Here is an 8,523-nt window from a genome sequence, read left to right as displayed (position 1 = left end):
GCAGGCAGCAATTTCGAAGCAAACACTTGAGTCGGGGGCATGCGACTTTGTTTCTGGGCGCGGAGCTCTCCGGTGCCCGCGTGTGTCACCGCCAGTCTCCGGGGACAGAGGCGGAGCTCACAACAGGTGGGGAGGGAGACTTGCTTAGGGCCAAAAAGGAGAAGGAATCGAAGTTTCCAAGCGCTGTGGTATCTGGGGAGGAGGGGGGCAGGAGGCGGGGGCGAGGAGAGGCGGAGGCAACGAATGACCGCGACCCCGCGGCAACCAGCAAACTCTTCGGCTTTCGGCGCCGCGGTCCCCACTCGAAGCACACGCGGTTCCGGCTCACCGGCTCAGCTGAGTCCTCTGCGGGACAGGAATGGAGCGCAGGGAGCTCAAGAGGAAGGAAGGCGGTGCGCGGGCGAGGGACGGAGAGCCATCGACCGCCGGGACAGCAAGAGGGACGTAGCGACTCGCGCGTCTCAGGACAGATCGGAGTTTGGGAAGTCCCCCCGTTCCCCAAGCTTAAGAAGGGGGTAAAACCAGAAAATGTGTGTGGCGGAGAGGAGGGAAATCCGAGCGCGGCGACTCGCCGCAGCGCACTCTGCTCCTACTCCCCACTCGCCGATCTGGCCCCGGCTGCCGCGGGCCCTTCGCGGGGAGGCTGGGTTCCGTGGGCCGAGCGCGCATGGAGGTGCGTTTCTAGCTGGGGGTGTGCGAGTGTGTCTGAGTCTGCTGGGCTCCAGGAGGCAGCGAAGGGGTGCTCTAGCCGCCGGACTCAGGGCAAGGCGTGCGTGGCACCGGGAATGTCCACAGGAGCGGGGCACTAAGAGCGGGTGTCCCCATTCTGCCGCAGCTCGCGGAGCAACCCGAGGGCACACACTCGCGGAAAGCGAAGGGGAAAAGTTTGCTCCAAGTCCAAACTTTGAGCTGCAGAGGCGCCCAACGCGCGCCCCCTCCCGCCAAGGACCCGACCCGGGGCCCTGCACCCGCCCGGCTCCTCGGCAAGCACCCCGACGCGGTACTCCTAAAGTTGCTCCAGGCGGCCTGGGCTTATTTATTTCTCTCCCCGCGGCAATCGTGGCGAGCACAGAACAAGGCGTGAAGGGGCCGAGGGGAAGGCGATCTCGCCTTCTCGCCGCCACTGCCCCCCCCATTTGACTTATGCAAATAGACCGAAGACTTCAGGCGCCTCTTAAGTCCCCTCCACCTACCCGCGCCGGCCCGCAGCACCCACCCTGACCCCAGAGCCTGGGCCCCGACCTGTGTGGGAGAGAGGCTGAGAGGGGAGGGCTGGGGAAGATGCACGTGGAGCTTGGAGGTGGAGAGTGGTATTTTTTCTTTTTTTCTTTTCTTTTTTTCTTTTTTTTTTTTTTTTTTTTTTTTTTTTTTTTGTGCTGGTTGTTGTTGTTGTTTAAAGTGGCGGAAACAAGGCAGGAGGCGGCTTGGGAAAAAGTGGAGCAGAAATGGAAAAATACAAACTCACCCGCTGCAAATGGTCTCTCGGTGCAAACTAAGGTGTTTTCGGGCCTTTCCCCGCGCGCGCCCACTCCCGCCCGCGCGCGCACCCCCTCGCACACACTCACTCGCGCACACACACTCGCGCACACACGCACTCCCGGGCGAGGGCAGGGCCACCGCGAGTACAGCATGCAACCGCCACACAATAAATAACAATAGATTCCTCCGCTCGGGACTAGCTTCCCGGAGCCCTGCCAGCGCCGGTGGCGACGGCGGCGCGGGTAGCGTTTGGCTGGGGGCACTCCCCAGCCCGTTCCCCGGCCTCCTGCTAGGGCCCCCTGCCCGCCTCGCGCACCCCAAGGCCTCCAGCGCCCCCGGAGTGCGAGCCGCCATCCCCCGGACACTCGAGCGCTGGCACCCACTCCCCTCCCCCCGGCCTCCCGGAACAAATAAATAAATAAGGCGCGCGGGAGGCCAACACGTCGCGGAGGGAGATGTTGTTATTTTTTGCTGTTGTGCGTCCCTGACGTCACATCCACCTGCTGGGTAAACAACAAGGCTCTCAGCAAAAAAAAAAAAAAAGAGAGAGAGAAAGAAAAAAAAACGCAGCTGCTAGAACAAGGTTGGAGGGTGGGGGTCGCTCGGGGGAGAGGTCTCGGGAGGTGGGAATTAGGAGCGTCCAGGCTGGATGGATTAGAGAAGAGGGAAGCAGAACCGCACAGACCAGAGGAGGAAGGGAACGCCAGAGTAGTCCCTGGCAAAAGAGGGATCTGGCTAGAAAGACCTGGAAAATAAGGGGCAAGAGGGAGGAGGGATTCCTCAGAAGACCGGGAAGTGGGGGCCCATTCAGAAGCTGGAATAAAATGATAGGCAGAGTGTTAAATAGGGCCGAAGATGGGAATGTGATGGCTATTCGCTTGGTTTCTGAGCTAAAAATATAGAAGGAAGGGGAGAACATAGGCAAGGATGTGAGTCTCCTCCAGTTAAAAGTGAAAGTGTTTTTGCCATCAGTGACAGTTGAAGGAGGGGGAGGAGGGGTGGTGTTTTCAACCCCCTTTCTCCTCTCCCATCCACCCTCGATCTCTTTCTTTCTGCACTTTGTCCAATGAAAGAAGGCGAGTTCGGGAGGTGAAAGTTCAACAGAAGGACAAACCCCTGTTTGCAAGGAAGCAGAAACCTGCCAGCGACGGATTTTTCCCTGTATTTTGAATTAGGAAAGTGTAATGTGGGACGAGCCCCTCCCCTGATCCCCCCCCCCCCCTTGTCAGAGTCACTGCAGGAATGTGTAGTTAGATCCACTTCGGGGGAAAGTGGCTGCATCAGGAGCTGTGTTCTTGCCACGTTTCTCTTAAGAAAATGCCCAGGGGCTAGCATGTCAATCAGTTGTTTAACACAGATTACCTGCTCTCCAAGAGATCAGTCACTTGCAAAAAGCTTTGTCCAATTCTTTGGAAAGGTGAGATTTTTTTTTTTTTTTCTTCTCGGTGCCGTTTTGAAGTTTGGTGAAATTTAGAAATTTGAAGGAAAAAATTAGGAGCCTGAATGAAATGTTTTGAAATATATTTTAAAAATGTATAAAACAAAAGACACTAGTATTTCTTTCGCTTTTATCAATACAAATAGAGAAGAAGACTTTTTGTTTCCAAAATGTGACTTAGAAAGATATAGGTTCCTGTGGTTTGTTGTTGTTGTTCATAGAAATAATTTTTTTCAGATTCATCACCCCAGATGCTGCCAAATTCCCAAGTCAGTACTTCCAAGCTACTGGCCAGCTCTTTATGAGAATATACTGAAAGTCACCCCTGTGGATTCCTACAACATCCCAGGGATGAGGGGCTCGGAGAGTACTGCCGGATTGGACTTAAGACCAGCACAGTTGTAGATAATAAATATCCTAAAAAGGATATTATAAATTCTTTTGGAAAATTTTTTACAAATATTGTTAAACATTTACAGAATTCTAAATCTCAATTTCAATAATAGCATAAGACTACCACTTTAAAATTGCATCTGTTTTGCAAGTAAAAAATAACAAAGGCATTCACTGGTGTTACAGAATAAAGCCAGAGAAAGGGAGACTATGATAAGGTAATTCTAGCATAGTCGGATTTATATTGAATGTATGCTGCACAAGATTCCATGCTATCCACACAAGGCCATCAATCAGATCTTTGAGACTAGATAAATAAAATGCATTTTAGTTTGAGTAGAACTTCCTAGAGGCTAGGGTTCATGTTATCTTTAATTCAAGACATTAAGACATTAATGACACACCTACTACGTTCTAGACTATATAGTAGGCACTGAGGGATGCAAAAATAAATAAAATTCCTGCCCTTGAGGAGCTCACAGTCTGCAGCTGTCAGGAATAACATCTGATATTTATTGAATGATTACTATGACCTAGGCACTGACATGAAAACTTTATGTCAACTTACTGCTCAAAGTAGCCAGTCTATTGCAGGAAAAAATGTTTTTTCATTTCTAAAATGTTTATGCCAGGTATAACATTTATGGTATATGTTGGGTTGCTGAGTTATAACTCAGGGAAACCGCAATTTATTTAAATGTGATAAATTTTTTCCTAGTCTGTAAAGAACAATTCATGCTCTGAGCTTGTTTTTCAGATTGAACAGTGGGTCTTAAAAAAATTATTAGTATTACCATACTAATAATTTCTTTAGATTGGCACTGACCTTATTCTGCATTTTAACTGCCTTAAATTCTACATTCATTTGAAAGTGGGGGCCAAAGTCAGATTGGCAACAAGTTTTGCAGACAAAAGGAAATCCTAGTTGTAAATCCCATGATATATTTTACTCAATTCTGTATGTGATACTGTCTAATGTGCTGTCTTATTAAAGAACTCCACATCCATTTGGCTTACATTAGAGGGAAACTTAACTGCAGTTTAACATATTGTTCATTTTCAACACTGTCACGTTACATTCATGGGGAGCACATTTTAATTTCTTTATCAGTAATCAACTCGAAGTTTCTTTTTGTTAAAGCAAGGGTTTTTAAATAAAGGGCATGGGGGTAGGACGCCACCTTTTGGTGGTAAAACAAATAGAAATCCCTTTTTAAACAGATGTTCCTGACATCGTCTCATTTTTAATTACAAGGCAAAGGTGCTTGTCCCCATTTTGTGATACTTTAAGTAATAGGGGACAAAAACGTAAATGCAAAATTAGCAAATTATAGTTAACTGTGGCCAAAATTTTCCCAAAGGTATCAGAACATGTTAGTGCCCTGCCATGTACTATTAACTATTAGTCAAATACCAACTTGGTTCTGCAAATATCGTGTCAATGAATAGATGCACATTTTGAGGAACAGAAACTGAAGTGGATGTTTACCACTTAATGAGATACGTGAATGCTCTTCTAAGTTTTGAGTAAACAGAAACTTTAAAATCACCTAATTCAATGTTTCTTAAACTATAATTACCATCTTCCTAACTTTTGCCATAACTATATAACAATATTTCCTGAATAATTAATATGCTATGCTCATTAGAGTACAGTTATTATGGTAATTGTCCAAATATTTTCCTTTAAATCAACCTATATTTTATTTATTTTTCTATTACTAGTTTAAATGAGAAATCAGTATCACCCTCCATAAATTAAAAACAATCACAGTGAAAACTAAACCACTGACTTCTCTTTGTTAGAAATGGACAGTGGCAAAAAATATAAAAATTAAAAATAATTTTTTAAAAAACAGTGGCAAGTGTTGAGAAGTGTTAATAGCAGGAGTATCAATGGAGAATTGGTTTTCTCTTTGTTTTTGTGGACAACCAGAAGGATTGAAAGTGATTGCAAAGGGAGTATCGTTCTCAATATGTGATTTAATGTTATCTAATGCCATCCCAGTGGCAAGACTCCTACACTTTGAGAAACATCAAATTACCAAATAGAAAGCTGAGGCCCAGGAAGGTTAGATCACCCTCTAAGGCCAAATAATTGGTTAGTGGTTGGAAAAGGATCAGAACCCAGGTGCCTGGACTCGATGGCTTTATGTATTTCAGTCTCATGCTTTCCACTTCACAAGAGATGTGCCACTCATCCTCACACATTATGTGGCCTGTCTGGCTTTTCAGAAACGGCCAACCTAAATATCCCTTTACAGACAGAGGAGAAACAGAGGCCACGGAGGGTCAAGTTCAACCCCCTACTCACCCTTACCTCTCCCTCAGGTGTGGCAGATGTCCAGGTGGGGGTAAACACAGAGAAGTAAAGGGGGGAGGGCTGGGAGGAGAAAAAGGAAGTAGAGAGAAGAGAGAGGTTAGTAACAAGTGGTCAGACTCTTCTTTAAATGAAAACTTACACTCCTCTTTCCTTCCCAGAAGAGAAAAATGGCTAATGAAAATAATGTGTTTCACAGTAAGTGGCAAGAGAAGTGTCCTTCATTCTGATGTCACTGTATGTCCACACCAGAAATCAACAGAGAGCTCCTGTTTTAAAGTATACAATATTAGACACTCTAGGAAAAACCACATTTGATAATAATAGAGTGGTTTGAAAAGCTGGTCAAAGAATGGTGAAAGATCCCAGTTTTAAAAGGCTTTTCCCCCAAAACAAAATTTGATCAGAGGCTCATCATTAAAACTATAAACAATAGTTCATTTTCTGAAGTTTTAACCACAAAGAGAGGCCTTAGTTATAAAGATTGCATTTCCTGCTTTCTTCCTTTTAAAGGCACAGTTCTATAAATATAAACATGGCCTGCAAATATTTTTTATGTTTTTCTAATTGGTCCTGGTGAAAAGAGGTTGCTGATAACTATAGTCTATAACTCTTTGTCCTGTGGTTCCCAGTGGATTGTAATCCCTATAAACTGCAATGCACAATGAAGCATTTGGCCAAGTACTTCCACCCCAAAAAGCTATTCTAGTCCCGTAACCCCTGAAGATTCACAGTGCAACATGTTGGTAATTTGAAAGACGCATAAAGGGAGTACGACAGCTCAATCCTACTTGCCAGAGGTAATGAGAACAATCTAGAGCCTTGCTATACAAAATGAGATATGCTGACCTGCAACATGGGCACCACCTGAGAGTATGTTAAAAATGTAGAATCAGTCCACTCCCTATACCTACTGAATCAAAATCTGCATTTTAACAAATCTTCCCAGCTGAGTCTGACACTCATACAAGTTTCAGAAACACATCTGCAGTGCACGTAGCCACTCACATAACACGCACCATCTCCACAATCTTTACAGTCTTAAACTGCTCAACAGCACTGTAAGCTGTATGCCATACCTGGTTCTCCAAGCTGGTGTCTTTTGTAAACTTTGTTGGTTCCTTGTTTTCAACCACGTGCAAAGTTAAGCCACTAAATCACCTATGTAAACCATGATTAATTCCTTTAACATTAATAGCAGGGTGACTTCTCTCTCCTGTTACCCCAAAGAGACTGCTAATTGCCCTCCAATTGTTTACCTTTGTATTGTTTTATGAGTGCTCAGAGAAGGATGGAAGATATTCCCCACCACGCCAGAAACAAATGCCAGACAGGTTTTGGGAAGACTGAACACATGCTATGACTACACCGTGTTAGTAGAAGGGCTTTGCTTTCTTTGTTTTGTTTTCTTTTTTATGGAAGGGATGACGCCTCCGTAATTACAGGTATTGCTGTTTAAAACTGAGAACGTTTTCCAAACCACTGAGGGGCCACACCTCTGGCAACCCATGAGCCGTCCTGTTTGGATTCTCTTTCCAGTTCCCTACGCAGTTTATAAAGACACATCCAAGCACCACTAGATTTACATTGAGTATAATGAAAGGAAGGAGGACCCCATCTAAGTATGGTTGCTTCATCAATAAACATGTAGGAACCACAGGTAAACCTCCCTGCTGATTGTTCATTTGTTTCTGTGAAGTTCTCAAAAAGACTAGTCACTTTACCTTCCTAACAAGAAAACAAGTTACTTTTGTAACCGCCCAAAAAATAATTAAAACTATTGTTTTAATACTGTCCTAAGGCACTATAATTAAGTCTCTGAGTAATTGTGTACCTGAATTTAAAATAAGATTTCACGTGTAAAGCAAAATTCTGATTATAATCTCTGAGAAGTGTCTTGGCTTAAATTTAGAATCCACAGGTACCAGCTCAGTATTACAATAGGTATTGTTCTGTAGGCTGGAGACAAACTGTTTGTATGAGAAGGGAAATGAGGCAGGTCTTCCCACCTTCAGGCACAGTGAGGTTGTGTGTTCCAAATTACAGAAGATTTTAAAAGGAGCTGAAGAATACTAAGCATGGGGATAGGCTGAGATTTTTGTTATGCTAAATTCAAGATTTTTTTTTTAGTAACATCTATAAAATAGCTATCAAGAGAAGCTCCCCACCCCTCAGGCCCAGGATGTTCTTGAGCCACTGTTAAAGTTAAAAAGCCATATAAAGATTAAAACTCTGATATCCCCAAGGCTAGGATGAATCCTTTGGTAATGAATTGGAGTATATAAATATAAATATACATTTATATTTACAGATAAATACAGAAATAGACCTCTATGTATATGTATGTGTAAGTTAATATACATACATATATTTCCTAGCTCCGTCCACTAAAAGGGGCTAGAAGCAGCAAATACACCCCAATAGCAATGAGCACAACTAGCACCCAGATCTTGTTTTCTAAATACCTTTCTCCAATAAAAGAAATTAGGGATCTTGAAAAACTAGTTAATTCCAGGGATGGGGCAGGGAAAATACAAGATTAGCCTGGCGTATCTTATGCCAGAAAGTGCTAAAGGAAGAAAAAAAAAAAAAAAAGACAGTAGAAGGTGTGGAGAGACTTAAGGAAAGGCATAGGAGCTAACCTGAAAGAGCTCCCCAATGCTCAAAGTTGAAACATCTTGAACAAGAAAAGAAATAACAATAGTATTGGATTATAACACACACATATATATGTGTGTGTTATATATATAACATATATATATATAACATATGTGTGTGTGTGTGTGTGTGTGTGTGTGTGTATAAACATACATAAATGAGAAAGTGACAGAAGATTTCTTACAGAAGATTAGTGGGGTCCGATAATCAGTGTTTTAACAAGTTTTACTAGGTG

The 8,523-nt window shown here is 43.9% G+C and overlaps 1 protein-coding gene and 1 non-coding gene across 3 annotated transcripts in view; one reads left to right on the top strand and one right to left on the bottom strand.

The window, feature by feature from the left end:
• FOXP1 (forkhead box P1) overlaps positions 1–1,626 on the bottom strand; it is a 573,767-nt gene extending 572,141 nt beyond the window's left edge. Inside the window, exon 1 of one of the 2 annotated variants that reach the window (XM_015593721.2) lies at positions 1,466–1,626. The gene's annotated coding sequence lies outside the window, so the exon portion shown is untranslated. Of the gene's footprint in view, positions 1–328; positions 460–1,465 lie in introns of those variants that run through there. The other variant, XM_025050689.1, reaches the window with a different exon arrangement.
• Positions 549–8,225, top strand: LOC107196068. Its single transcript, XR_003047985.1, has 2 exons — positions 549–673; positions 3,155–8,225. It is a non-coding gene; the product is annotated as an uncharacterized LOC107196068 (transcript).
• The last annotated feature ends 298 nt before the right edge of the window (positions 8,226–8,523 follow it).

This window comes from Pteropus alecto, unplaced genomic scaffold, assembly GCF_000325575.1.
Source record: "Pteropus alecto unplaced genomic scaffold, ASM32557v1 scaffold75, whole genome shotgun sequence".
NCBI lineage: Eukaryota > Metazoa > Chordata > Mammalia > Chiroptera > Pteropodidae > Pteropus > Pteropus alecto.
The sequence above is the reverse complement of the archived record's forward strand: the minus strand, read 5'-3'. Positions and strand labels throughout refer to the sequence as shown.